General features: G+C 44.9%; 1 protein-coding gene across 8 annotated transcripts in view; it reads left to right on the forward strand.

Annotated features, from left to right (window-relative positions):
- Positions 1–13,763, forward strand: part of PHF11 (PHD finger protein 11) — a 500,916-nt gene that overhangs the window by 122,787 nt on the left and 364,366 nt on the right. The window lies entirely within an intron of this gene.

A 13,763-nucleotide genomic window follows, 5' to 3' on the forward strand; every position in this document is an offset into this window, starting at 1 on the left:
GATCACCATCCGGTCCCAATTTGAAACTCCTTCATTGGCTTCCAATTAGGAAGAGAGGGCAGTATAAAATGTTGTGCCTATCACATAAAAGTTTCTATGGCAATGGCCCTGGCTATCTTGGAAAAAAACTGAAAAAATACCAGCCTGCCAGAACCTTGAGGTCTAGTTTAAAACCTGTATGTAATACAAGAGAAGCTGAGCTGTTCCTCAAACTAAGGAATGTACGTGTCACGCCGGTGTAAGTGGATGTTGTAGTGTCTCGTTGGGTCCTACAGTTGGGCATCCATATTGTTGGATGTAATGCCCTCACACACCCTTGCAGGTGTCATGCTTCATCATCTGGGCTGCTCCTCGTTGGGTCGGTGGTGCAATACCCAACGGGCGACACCTCAAAGAGGGGCACTTTGGCGGAGATCTTCTATCCAACTGCCGTCGGGTGAAGTGAGGGTGTGGGGCCAGAATAGAGTAGACGTGGTATGTGAATTAAAATAAAGCTAGGAGTACCAGGATCAAGTTTATTCTGGGGGTCCCCTGCTCTAATTAAAAACGAATTTCTGGGAGGAGCTACGCGCGCATCCGTGATGGCCGCGTGAGCCCAGGGCTCCCGAGACCCTCGCCACCTCCCGCAATTATCCTGAATATTATCCTGCCAACGTCGACGGGCTATTGCAGACACAACCCAGCTGACATACTAGCTGTTTTCAGAAATCGATTTGGACTCCGGGAACCGTAACTACGACATCTTGAACTTTGGTGGCCTACCCCACGAACTCCTCCGGGCCTCGAGTGGTCCACGTACCCAGGCTGTAATTCAACAACAACGGCTTGCGGGGTCTTGGTTGCTGCCTCGAGTTGACTTTCGGTTTCGTTTTTGGGTCTTTACCCTCTCGCATCTCTATCCTGCCTCAATACACCAGCGTGTATGTGGTTTCGCCATATGCCCGCTAGATTTGCTTTTAGTGATTTCGGTGGAAAACGCACAAACCATTTTCACCAGGTCCAGGGCGCTTCTTGGGGGCTTACCGCCCGACATGGCGGGCAAACCCGACAGCGAGAAACGCAAAACCAAGACCCCTCTCCGAGGGGGTGCTATTCAAACGAACGTTATGGACCGCTATACCCAGCCTAAGGTGTCACCCGGAGGGGCAAATAGGAATCGGGGTGAATTGACCGAGGACCCCGCCATGTTGGCTGATCTTACACTACAAGACGTCATGGGCGCCATTACTGGTATGAAGACTTCTATGGATCAGCAGTACGAGGCCCTTGCCCTCAAGCTTGACACAGTGGCCATTGACGTCAACATTATCAGAATGGACTTATCAAAGACCAACGAAAAAGTAAAATCGTTGGATTTAAAGACTTCCAGCCTCACTACGGATGTCTCTGACCTACAAACGGAAGTTCGTAATCTCAGGTCCTCTAATGACCTCTTTGCCCGTCGACTGGAGGATTTTGAGAGCCGGACGAGACGCAATAATGTGCGCATCATTGGTGTTCCGGAAAGTTCCACAGCCTCTTCCATGGATCTCCTTGTTGAGGACCTCATCCTCACCCATCTTGCTCCCGAAGGCCTCAGCAAATTCTTTGCAGTGGAACGTGCCCACAGGGTTCCGGGTGGTCAGCCGCAACCCGGTGCCCCTCCGCGCCCGATTATTGCTAGAATCTTCTACTTCAGGGATTGAGACGCTATCCTGCAGACATCGCGGACGGGTGGCCCGGTAAAGTTTGAGAATACCACTGTGAGCTTCTACCCGGACTTTACTCAATCTGTTCAGAAACAAAGGATGGAGTTCCAAGGAGTGAAACGGAGACTGAGAGACATGGGACTGAAGTATGCAATGCTTTTCCCGGCCCGACTACGTATTGAATATGAGAACCGGACATTTTTCTTTGATTGCCCTGAAAGAGTGAGTGACTGGCTTGATGCCTTGCCTGAGCGACGTGATCGCACAGAACATTCCGGTGGAGCTGAGGGCGGCCAACCTGTGCAGGAATGAGCGGATACTCCCCGATCTCGGACACTGTTTACGATATGTTACTGTGGTTTGATGTCTACTGTGTTTACATGATTTATGTGTGTATCTGGAGGTGGCGAGGGGATGGGACTCTTTCCTCCTATGGGTTTCTTTTTGTAGACTAGTTTCATTTTAGGGCGACAGGCACACTGCAAGTTGGGGTGGCTTCTGAGTCTAACGCAGGGGTGCAGGGTGGGGGGAGTTCGTTTTGGGAGATTGTTGGGGGAGGGTGGGGAGTGTTTGGGGTGTGTTTTAGTTCTTTCTCAAGGCAACGTATTGATTTACTTTTTGATCCAGGTGCTGTGCTGTGGGTTTGGAGGGTTCTGCTACCGTTTCGAGTGTGGGGGTAAGGGGTTGAGACTTCTATGTTGGAATGTTAACGGATTGGGGGATAGGATAAAACGGGGTGTTGTGTTGCAATACTTAAAACGCCTTTCCCCTGATGTAGTGTTATTGCAGGAAACACATCTGATTGGGAATACTTGTCATGCTATGAATAGGCGGGGGTACCACCTTGCTGTCCATGCTGGTTTCACCTCCGGTTCCAGGGGGTTGGGTATTCTAGTTCGAAACTCTCTTCCCCTTGAGATTGACAATGTCATATGTGATGATAGAGGGCGCTACGCTGCTCTCACTGGTAGGTGGGAGGGGAAGACCATCACGTTGCTTTCTGTGTATGTCCCCCCTGGTTTGCAGTCCCCGACCTTTGCTGATTTGGGAAGGGTGGTTTTGGGACTTCCTGACTGTATGTTGGTGGTGGGTGGAGACTTTAATTCTGTTTCTGGTGTGGAGGATCGCCATCCCCCCGGGGGGATCTCGCGAGATCCCAGTCATGGTTGAGTGGCTTTCTGGAAACGCTGGGATTGATTGACTGTTGGAGGGTGATGCATCCGGGTCGGGCACAGTTTACCTTCCATTCCGGTGCCCACGGTAGCCTTTCCAGGTTGGACTATGTCTTGATGCCGGCAGCCCAGGCCTCATTGATTAAGGAGATTAGACACTTGGCTAGGGGAATTTTGGACCACTCTCCCGTATGGCTTCATATGGACGCTAATTCGGGCACTGGGGGTCGTGTGGCTCCGATAAACCCCTGGTATCTCCAGAACCCTAAGACCCGTGCTGAACTTGTCAAATCTCTAGATCACTACTTCCTTGAGAATGAGGGATCAGTGTCTTCTTCTGTTTCATTGTGGGAGGCGTTTAAGACGGTCCTTCGTGGGCATGCATTATCCTTGATTGCTGGTGCCAAGAAAAGCAGAAATGAGGCAGTGGTCCGACTTGAGGCTGACATTCCCGAACTCGAGGGAGAGTTGGAGCTGGGGGTTACCCGTGATAGACTTCATGTCCTCGGTCTCAAACAGTCTGACTACAGGGCTTTGGTGACCGATGCCGCTAAACTCATGAGTAGGGAGCGTCAGGGGCGGCTATATGATGTGGGAGATAAGGCTGGGAAACTGATTGCATGGTTGGATAGAAAGGAAAGAGCGAGTCGTGTGGTTCCGTTGATTTAGAGACCTGATGGTATGCGTGTGACCGACCCGGTTGAGATAGTTGAGTGCTTTGCTGATAATTTTCGGGAGGTTTATTCTCCAGTTTCTGATAGGCCCGAGGAAGACTCTCATCAGTTGTTACAGGATATTTTGCTGCCGTGCCTATCGGACTCAGGTAGGGAGCTGATGGATGCGCCACTTTCCGTGGATGAGATAGCTCTTGCCATACGCTCTCTTCGATCGGGGAAAGCTATGGGCCCCAATGGTCTTCCTATTGAGCTCTACAAGCTGCGTCTGGATAGAATTGCACCTTATCTTCGCGATATGTTCTTGGAATCGAGAGATAATGGCTCCCTTCCTTGCGATCAACGTCTTGCTTCGATAGTAGTGATTCACAAAGAGGGGAAGCCACAGGATTGTTGTGCGTCCTATAGGCCCATATCGCTTCTTAATGCGGAGCCAAAGATCCTCGCCAAGGTATTAGCAAACCGTCTGATAAATGTGATTAGTGACTTGATTCATCCGGACCAGTCCGGGTTCATCCCACGCCACAATACAGCACTGAATTTGAGACGCTTGCATGGCGCTCTCGCGAGAGCCCCGTATCTTCGGGAGTCGGTCATCGTGGTCTCCCTTGACGCCACAATGGCTTTTGACACTGTGGAGTGGTCGTATTTATGGGCCTCTCTTGCGAAATTTGAGGAACCGTTGGCGCAGGTGGTGGTCAATGGTCGGGTGTCCAACCCCTTCGTTCTGGGAAGGGGTACTCGACAGGGATGTCCGTTATCTCCATTGCTCTTTGCCCTTGCCTTGGAGCCTCTGGCTGCATGGTTGCGCTGGGAACCATCGATGAGAGGTATACAATGGACCCCAGAATTTGAAGATCGCATATCGCTTTATGCGGATGATATTTTTTGTACCTCACTTCGCCCCAAAAGTCACTGAATGTGCTGTTTGATGTGCTTACTTCCTTCGGACACAATTCTGGCCTCGTGATCAATTGGTCTAAATCCTGTATATACGTACTCGCGGGTGGCGCCCCTGTATTGCCGCGTGGTTGTCCCATTCAGGTTACACAGGCTGGTTTCAAATATTTGGGAGTTTTTATCACTTTGGACCCCGTGGTCAGGTATGACCGTAATTTACTCCCTCCGCTACAATGACTGCGATCTGACGTGGTGGGCTGGCGCGGCCTTCCTCGGTCCCCCCTCGGGCGAGCGGCCCTTTTTAAAATGATGTCCTTACCGCGGTTTTTATACGCGCTCCAGAATACGTTTGACGCAATTCCGGCAAAATACTTCCGGGAGGTGGAGAGTCTACAAAGACAGTTGATATGGGATGGGCGTTCCCGTATCGCCCTCCCTAAACTTATGCTTCCCTGGTATGACGGTGGTGTTGCTCTTCCAGATATCAGGCGCTACTACTGGGCCTCTCAACTGAGTGCGATCAATCACGGTATGTATGGTCCGGGTTTAAATCCCGCATTTGAGATGGATAGGTGGCTGTTACCGGGTGGGAACTATAGCAGGGCGCTCTATTCTAGATCGACAGTTCGGAAGCTCACTGGCCCTACCAAGATAGCTGTGCAGCTGTGGAATTGTGCAACTGCGGCAATGGGGTGGAGCGATAGACTAACCCGAGCGACCCTGTTGTATGATTCTTGCAGATTGGGAAGTTTGTGGAGGAGGAAAGGATTTGAGAAATGGGATATGATTGGTATCAGTAGAGTGGGTGATCTTTGGGTTAAGGATAGGATCAAGACTTTCGAGGCCTTAAAGGCGGAATATGAGTTGAGTGATCGGGAATTTTTTCGCTATTTACAGATTCGTCATGCGTTGAGTTCTGTCTTTCCCATCGGGGCTGATATTCCAGAATCCTCCCCGTTGGAGGATCGAATACTTGACGGATATGTGCCAGACAGCACGATTTCTTTGATCTATAAGAAATTAATTAATGATCGGTCGGACCTGTTAAAGCTTCTAAGGGAGACCTGGACCAAAGATGGCTTAATATTAGATGACGATACCAGCCCGTCTTCGGCTGGTCCAGCTCAAGATTTTGCACCGTGTTTATGTGACTGGCCCGCGGCTGATTCGAATGGGTTATTCTGTAGATGGGTTGTGTAACCGTGGTTGTGGTCAACTTGCCACTTTCCTTCACATAATTTGGGAGTGTCCAGACGTTGCTGCGTTTTGGAATAGAGTGCATGCGGTTATGAGTGAGGTTACGGAGTCGCGCTGCAACCCGAAGCTAGGCGATGTCTGTTGAATGTGTGGGAACCGAATGATTATGACGTGGCTCAGACGCGATGGGCGACCCTGGGCAACATGATTGCCAAAAGAGACATAGCACAGTTGTGGGGCGCTCATCGTCCGCCTACGGTCTCGGTGTGGAAGGAGAACATGGATTGGTGTATATTTAGAGAGAAGACGGTATATGTGGCGTGAGGTAGGCCCAAAAAATGGGGTAAAATTTGGAGTCAATGGAACTCCTACAGAGGAGATATATGCACACCACCCCTTCCTGATGTTCCTGACGTTCCACATTCTCCCTGATCCGACATTCCATTATTTGTTGTAATTTTCATGTTTTACAATCTTGAGTCTTTTCCCCTATCTCTGTCCCCCCCTCTAATTTTCATTAATTGACTTGCATAACAATTGTATTGCCTTTTCCCTCCTACACATGAACGCACCTGTATTGTACTGCTCCTTTTTGCCTTGTTTGTTCGTTTTCTTTATGTACAATAAAAAGAGTTTAAAAAAAAAAAACGCATTTCTAATCAGTACTCGCTGGAATATAATGTTTCCTATTCCGAGCCTCAGTTTAGTGTGTGCTCTGATCGGTCGACATGTTTCTCGCCTGTGTACAGTGACTGGCGATTCTTCAGGACCTAAATAAAGAGATTATCTTAAAGGAGCAACTGTCTATGTCAGCGTGATCTAACTAAGTATCTGGTGTTTAAATTATGAACACTTATTTTATCTACAAAGGAAAAATGCTCCGTGTGCTATACCTGTGTTGCGCGTCATCTACCTAATGGTTAGAGAATCTAGGCAACAACAGTACCCGGCGGGCTGTACATCCGGTTGAGACATCCAATGTTAGGTTATAGTCGCCTGTGTAGGACATGTTTCTCGCCTGTGTACAGTGACTGGCGATTCTTCAGGACCTAGATAAAGAGATTATCTTAAAGGAGCAACTGTCTACGTCAGCGTGATCTAACTAAGTATCTGGTGTTTAAATTATGAACACTTATCTTATCTACAAAGGAAAAATGTTAAAAACCTCTCTCTATTCCTCTGCGGATCCGTACTGCGCGTAATGGAGGCCGCTCTTTTTCTTATCATGCCCCCCATCTGTGGAATATGCTTCCGGTTCACCTTCTATCCATCTCTGACGGATATATGATGTTAAAACGCATACTTTTACAACGCCTACCATTACAACGGGACTTTTACAACGCAAATACTATTACAACGCATGTATTTACAACGCAGTTTTTTACAACGCAGGTACCTTTACAACGCATACCATTACAACGTAAGTATTGGTAAGTATATATAATTATTTTAATTGTATATTATTTAAAATTATTTATATTTAATGTAATTGTATTTAATTTAATTTAATTTAAATTAATTTAATTTTATTAATTTAATTTATATTTAATTTTATTTTATTTTTTCTTGTACCCCTTTATCTAAAATTCCCAAAACTGACCCTAAACCCTAAAAATACCCCTTTACCCAAAAACTGAAAACTGACCCTATACCCTAAAAATACCCCTTTACCCAAAAACTGAAAACTGACCCTGAACCCTAAAAATACCCCTTTACCCAAAAACTGAAAACTGACCCTGAACCCTAAAAATACCCCTTTACCCAAAAACTGAAAACTGACCCTAAACCCTAAAAATACCCCTTTACCCAAAAACTGAAAACTGACCCTGAACCCTAAAAATACCCCTTTACCCAAAAACTGAAAACTGACCCTAAACCCTAAAAATACCCCTTTACCCAAAAACTGAAAACTGACCCTAAACCCTAAAAATACCCATTTACCCAAAAACTGAAAACTGACCCTGAACCCTAAAAATACCCCTTTACCCAAAAACTGAAAACTGACCATGAACCCTAAAAATACCCCTTTACCCAAAAACCCAAAACTGACCCTGAACCCTAAAAATACCCTTTTACCCAAAATCCCAAAACTGACCCTGAACCCTAAAAATACCCCTTTAAAAAAAAACTAACATATAACATTTTAAATATAATTATATACTTACTTATACTTACGTTGTAATGGTATGCGTTGTAAAAGTACCTGCGTTGTAAAAAACTGCGTTGTAAATACATGCGTTGTAATAGTATTTGCGTTGTAAAAGTCCCGTTGTAATGGTAGTGCGTTGTAAAAAATGCGTTGTAATGTGTGTTTACCATCTCTGACTACCTTCGTTTCGTAGAGAATTAAAAACATGGCTGTTCTCTAATGAAATGAACTAGGACCCAGGTAGTGGAATCGTCTGCAAGCACCTTGAGACCTAACGGTGATTTGTGCGCTATATAAGACTTTTTGACTTTGACTCTTGACTAGGGGGAATATTTTGATTTGTTCTGCATTCCGTCCATCAATTGTGTGTCTTTTGCTTTCTCAACATATCAGATAACAGGTTCTATGCTTTAACATCCCCGAAGCGAGAGTATCACAGCCCTGGGGGCGTTGTCAACCTGACCCCTCTTTCTAAACTACAAACCATCGGATGTTCCTCTACTGACAAGCTATACTCAAAAATACACTCTGCTGAAATGGCTGATCTGAAAGAGTTTATCGACCTGAAAGTTCTGCCCTCTGATGCCATTTCTGAAAGGAAATTCAGGATATGGACAATATTGGACTCCACAGGAACCAGATCCCATTCAAGACACCAAGACACCAAGAGGCCCATCTTCCCCAAGCTGATGTGTATTGTTTGACCGTGCTATCTGTTCAAGCATTCCTACTGAATTTGAATTGAATTTGAATGTATTGAATGTGCTTTCAGCCAACAATTCAAAAACATAGCTGCCTTTAGGCAAGCATTTCGAAAGAAAAATAAATAGTTAAAATGTTATAAATGCACTACAATGATGATGATTATCCTATTTAATGCATTAAAAATGGCAAATGTCTTACTTAAAAGCTCATTAGGTTCTAAAGAAAGTTCTTCCACATGAAACCTAAAAATCTTCGATTTCCTGCCAGACTTATTAAAAATGCAAAAACAGCAAGGGGATGGATGGAATGCTTGAATTAAGCTCAGCCTCTGGCATTCGCCTGGGCCTCATCTCAATCCATCTTTTTTGCCCACCATGCCATTTCAACTTGGACCCAGCCATATACAAATGAGCCTCAACCCTATTCTTCATGGGAACATTCCAGCCTGAACTGCAAGGCTAGGTCCTCCCGGAACCCGAACACAAGCAACCTAGCACCGGTTTCACCCTTTTTAAGGCTCTTCAGCTCTTCAGCCAGGTATAGCTTGGTTCCAGTCGCACAGTGAGCTCAGCACCCACGTCTGGCCATACCTGGCACACTTAGGGTCTCAAATGCGAAAACAACAAGGTGATGGATGGAATGCTTGAATTAATCTCATGTTGGGTCCTGGTGCCTTTCCTTTTTGGAGGACTTATATTGCTTCCTTCACTCTGTCTTTTGAAATGACGTCTAACAGGGAAGCAGTTTGTTCCCTAAACATGACTCCCACATTAGTGATCTGGAGTGGTGTTTCTTGTACAAGGTCATCTTGTAGGTGTGGCTCACTGGTTAGAGGCGGCAGACCCGGGAGCAGAGGACGGCCCGGGACCAGGGTTCAATTCCCGACGCGGCAGGGTCTTGTACAAGGGTCAACGGACTCGATAATTCTCGCCTCGCTGCCTACTCTAACTAGGGATCACACTCGGCAACTCTGGGCATTAGCTTGCCTCATCTCCACAATGGCCCCCCACATACGCCGGGGATGCCTGGTTTCACCTTGGAGATACCCAGTAGGGACCGTCTCACAGGGAAAGCCAGGACGGGTTCCCCAGCGGTCTACAGCGCAGAGATACTCCTTCGGGAGTCGACTCTAGCGCTTTAGAAACCCACAATCAATCAATCAATCTATGGTATTGAAGATGGGGGTAAAATGTGTTACTCATGCTTCTTGTGTAGTGCTTTACTAAATAACTTTTTTTCTTGCTCCTAGGCCTTCCCCAAAATTATGCCAAAAAGACAGCTTTTTCTAGCTCCTGCTACTTTCTGTTTTTGAAATGAATTTCGCTGTGCACAGGGTTTTTATAAAGTACACGTTCTTGAAACAATTTGAGAAATTATTTCACTAATGAATCATAAAATGGACATATAACAATGTCAATTGGACCTTTCAGTATCTGCCTTTGAAGGCCAACTGTGGATAGTTCTGTTTTCCATTGCTCAGTATTGGATCCAAAGTTTGTATTCCATCTTATTCTGATTTGGCCACCGAAATCTCTGTGCATTTGGGGTTTTGAAATTCTCTGGACTCTAAGGACATGTTATTTGTATATCCTGACGTATGGGGTTACATTGCTTTCCAGTTTCCTTTGGATCCTCATGTTTTCAAACCTGGCCAATGGGTGAACTTAATCAAGATATAATTGATTACAGATCATGCTCTAAGAGCATTATAGGTACGCTCATTAAAATCTTCATTTTCGTAGGAATTGTGGACTGTAATAAGACCTTCAATTGAACAGAAGTGGAGCAGATGTTTACCTTTAGAATATTTATTTGAAAATCCATATCTAATTTACGGGATGCTGCATGCTTTTTTCAAATTCTATTAGTGATTCAAAATCATTCTCCCATTCTCTCATCTTACAGTTGGAATCACCACAAATTAAAGTGTTAACTTTTGAATGACATGGCACAAGTAGTGCATCCCTAATGCTAACGGATGTGTCAAACCAACCATCTTTTCCTGGTGTGAATAGCTATTTATTATTTTTAGGATAGTTGTATCCAACAGTCTGATGGCGACAACTTGAAGATTTTCATGGCCATTGTCTCATTCTTAGTTGTAGTACATTTGTTAGTGCTGCACAACTCCTGCAGAATACTGCTTTTTTTTTGTTTTCTCCAACTCGATTGCGCATTTTGAATTGTTAATATATCCAGTTAGGAGCCACAGTGCTGAGGACCATGTTTCTTGAAGTATTATTACATCATGGGATGTTAAGTAATTTCGAAAGTTCCTATCGCCCATTTTTGAGGAATTCCTGCTGCATTCCAGGAAGTGGTTGAGCTGTTCTGTTCCTCTGTGTTCAAATACCCGGGTAGTGTGGCTTGTACATTGACAGTCTCATTTAATGTGGTTTGTTGAGCGCATGGTGTGTGGAATGATAAATATATTCTCCTGCGCTATGCGCTCCTCTTCTCTGTGGCCATCTAAGGTTCTTGCTGACCCAGCCTCCGCTAACTTATTGCAATCCGCGTATTTGCATGGTTTCGATTTCTTGTTTGACTCATCATTCTTAAATAGGTGATCTGTGTTATTGCTGCTTTGAAATGTATTGTCTTGCCTCTTATTGGGGGCATTTCGTGATAGTTGATAGATCTTTACATTTTTGCAAATGTTTATTCTCGTTTTCCCTGCCTTAAATTTTGGTCAAGCACAATTGTGGTGGTTGAGAAGGGGTTTGTTAGTGGCATGGTCTTGTGCATATATATTCAAATAGATGTGTACTTCCAGTTCCTGCATCGACTAAGATGCAACTGGTGTTGCTATCGGTGCAGGTTTGATGGTATTTTACAATCTGCAAATCGTTAATCTTTACAATACTGTTTCCTAGTATATCGGTTAACGATCTGTATGTTTTGTTTCTCAACAATTCTTTCCCTTCCTTCTTAGTTGTTAGTAGCAGGGGACAGATGATAACATTCCTTGCATCTTTTGTCCAATTCTTCATCAGGGGTTGTACATTTCTGTACCTCATATCTTTTAACAGTAATAGCTGTTCCATTTCCGTGGAGGGCTTATTGCTTGCCAATTTTGTTTGACCAAATTCATCCTTCAGAAGACATTCATTTCTCTTCAGTGTCTTTGAAGATTACTTGTTTAAAATACTTGTTTAAAAGTCCCATCTCCTGCTTTTATGTGTTTTTCTGCAGTTGACGCCTAGCATACTGACACACCCTGTCCCACACATTGCTGCCAAGATCCTTGACCTGGGATTGTCTATAAGCTAGTGAGATTGCTCTTGCACCAGATGTTGTAAGCACCATAGCGGATCCCTCAGAATACTTTGATGGTGAGGAGGAGGATCAGTAAATCCCATGAAAATCCTATCAGAACTGGAAAATAACACGTGCAATGTCGAAGTGATGAGAAACAAGCTTGCCATCTGCCTCCTCAACTGGGCCACCACTCTAGCTGTCATGGCAAACAGTGGGAAAGCATATTTGTTTGTTCTCTGTGCCCCAGTCCTGCAAAAATATCATTTGTTGCTGCTGCTTCCTCCAGCTGAATTATCTTGGATGCAGATGATCCTGCCGAGAGGCGAACAGGTCAGTTGGACATGAAATCCCAAAATCCTTTGCCAGTTACAAAAAAACCTTTCAACCTTTTTTTGTCCCCAGTACTTTTTGTAATGTACTGCTGAGATGGTGTCCATCTTCAGGAACGTGCCACAGATGACCCCAAAAGATGTGCCAGATAATTGATATGAAAGCCTATCTATTCTGACCACTTTCTTGCTGTACGTAGATGGTTCTCACCATATTGCCCGATAGCCTGTTCTGCTGGCACCTGACTCCTATCAATAGGTCGGGAGGTGATCTGAAGATCACTCTCCCTTTCCAAGTCTGGATGTGCTGTAGGCGTTAATATATTTTCTCCATGGCATCTATTGTGAATACCACGTGTTGTGAATATATCAAACCCCTCCTTAGCCTACAAACTTGGGAGCCCTAGATAGTGGAGTGGCTCCACCACAAAGATGGCCCAAATGAATGAAGCGAAGAGTACAGACAGGTGGCTAGCTGTCGTAGAGATATTGTGGATCTCTTCAGAACCTTCTTGTGTTCTTTTGATATACCTCACCTTCCTTTTGGGAAGCTTCAGGGTCACTCCAATCAAGTCTATGACAACCCCAAAAAAGTTATCTTTTGGGTGGGCGAATACTCTGATTTCTCCTCGTTGATATTGACCCACAGGTTCTGCAAAAGGGGTTCCTCCATAAAAAAGAGATGTCTGAGCCGCTGAGGACACTGGTCCATGATTTTTTTTTTTTTTTACACCTTTCAACACTGAGCGCTCCGATTAAATCAACCCTAACTAACAGTGGATTTAACTCCCATGACGTCTCATACGTGACCAGCACCGAGCGAGTGCTTTGTCCAGCGACCGGTGCCGCCCGACCTTGACGACGCCACAATAAATCACTGACCCCATGGAGGACTTCTAACCCTGTGGTTACCTGCCCCAATCCTTTGGTCCTGATGAAGACCCGCCAGCAAGGATTTCAACCTTTCCTGCACTGACAAGAGGGTCGAAACGTCGACTGTTTTTCTTTCTGTGGCAATTCCACGCCAGAACTGTGTAGATTTATTATACCATGTGGAATATGTCTCTCTAAATCATGGTCACCATTAGCATTTTGGCCGTTGCTGCTATATGAATTATAGCCAAACGTATTTTCAAATGTTTGATTTTACTGTCACACAATCCCGCCACTACCTTATCCTCACCTTTATCACTTCCTTCCTCCCTCCCGGGGCACTGTATAACCTTGAATACAGTTGATTATTTGCTTGGTGTATTCATTACATTTGATCCCTCAGTGAATAAAACTCTGTGGATCTAACGGTTGTTTTTTGGATTAATTCATTGAATTTTGTATATTGTGTAAATTGTTCTCTGTCCACACTGGGACCCCCTCCTCTTTGTAACATGATCAGTATGGAGCAGTGAATAACTGGCTTTCTGTCAGATTATTCATACTAATAGTATCCATTGGAAGCCATACATAAAAAAGTTCTCTTTTCTCAGATATGCATCACAAACAATCACCGAAAATAGACATTTCAGGAGACTTTTTTGTTTGATGATTACTTCTTGAGTTTGTGGTTGGTAATGACATCATTCACCCGAGTGCTCCTATAAGTGAAAGAATCCTCTCCTATAGTTAATCTTCCTGATTAGTCCCCGCATGTCTACTCTGTACAGTGCTCCTTTACCTACTACATATGTCTGTGC

Source organism: Lissotriton helveticus, chromosome 8 (genome assembly GCF_964261635.1).
Source record: "Lissotriton helveticus chromosome 8, aLisHel1.1, whole genome shotgun sequence".
NCBI lineage: Eukaryota > Metazoa > Chordata > Amphibia > Caudata > Salamandridae > Lissotriton > Lissotriton helveticus.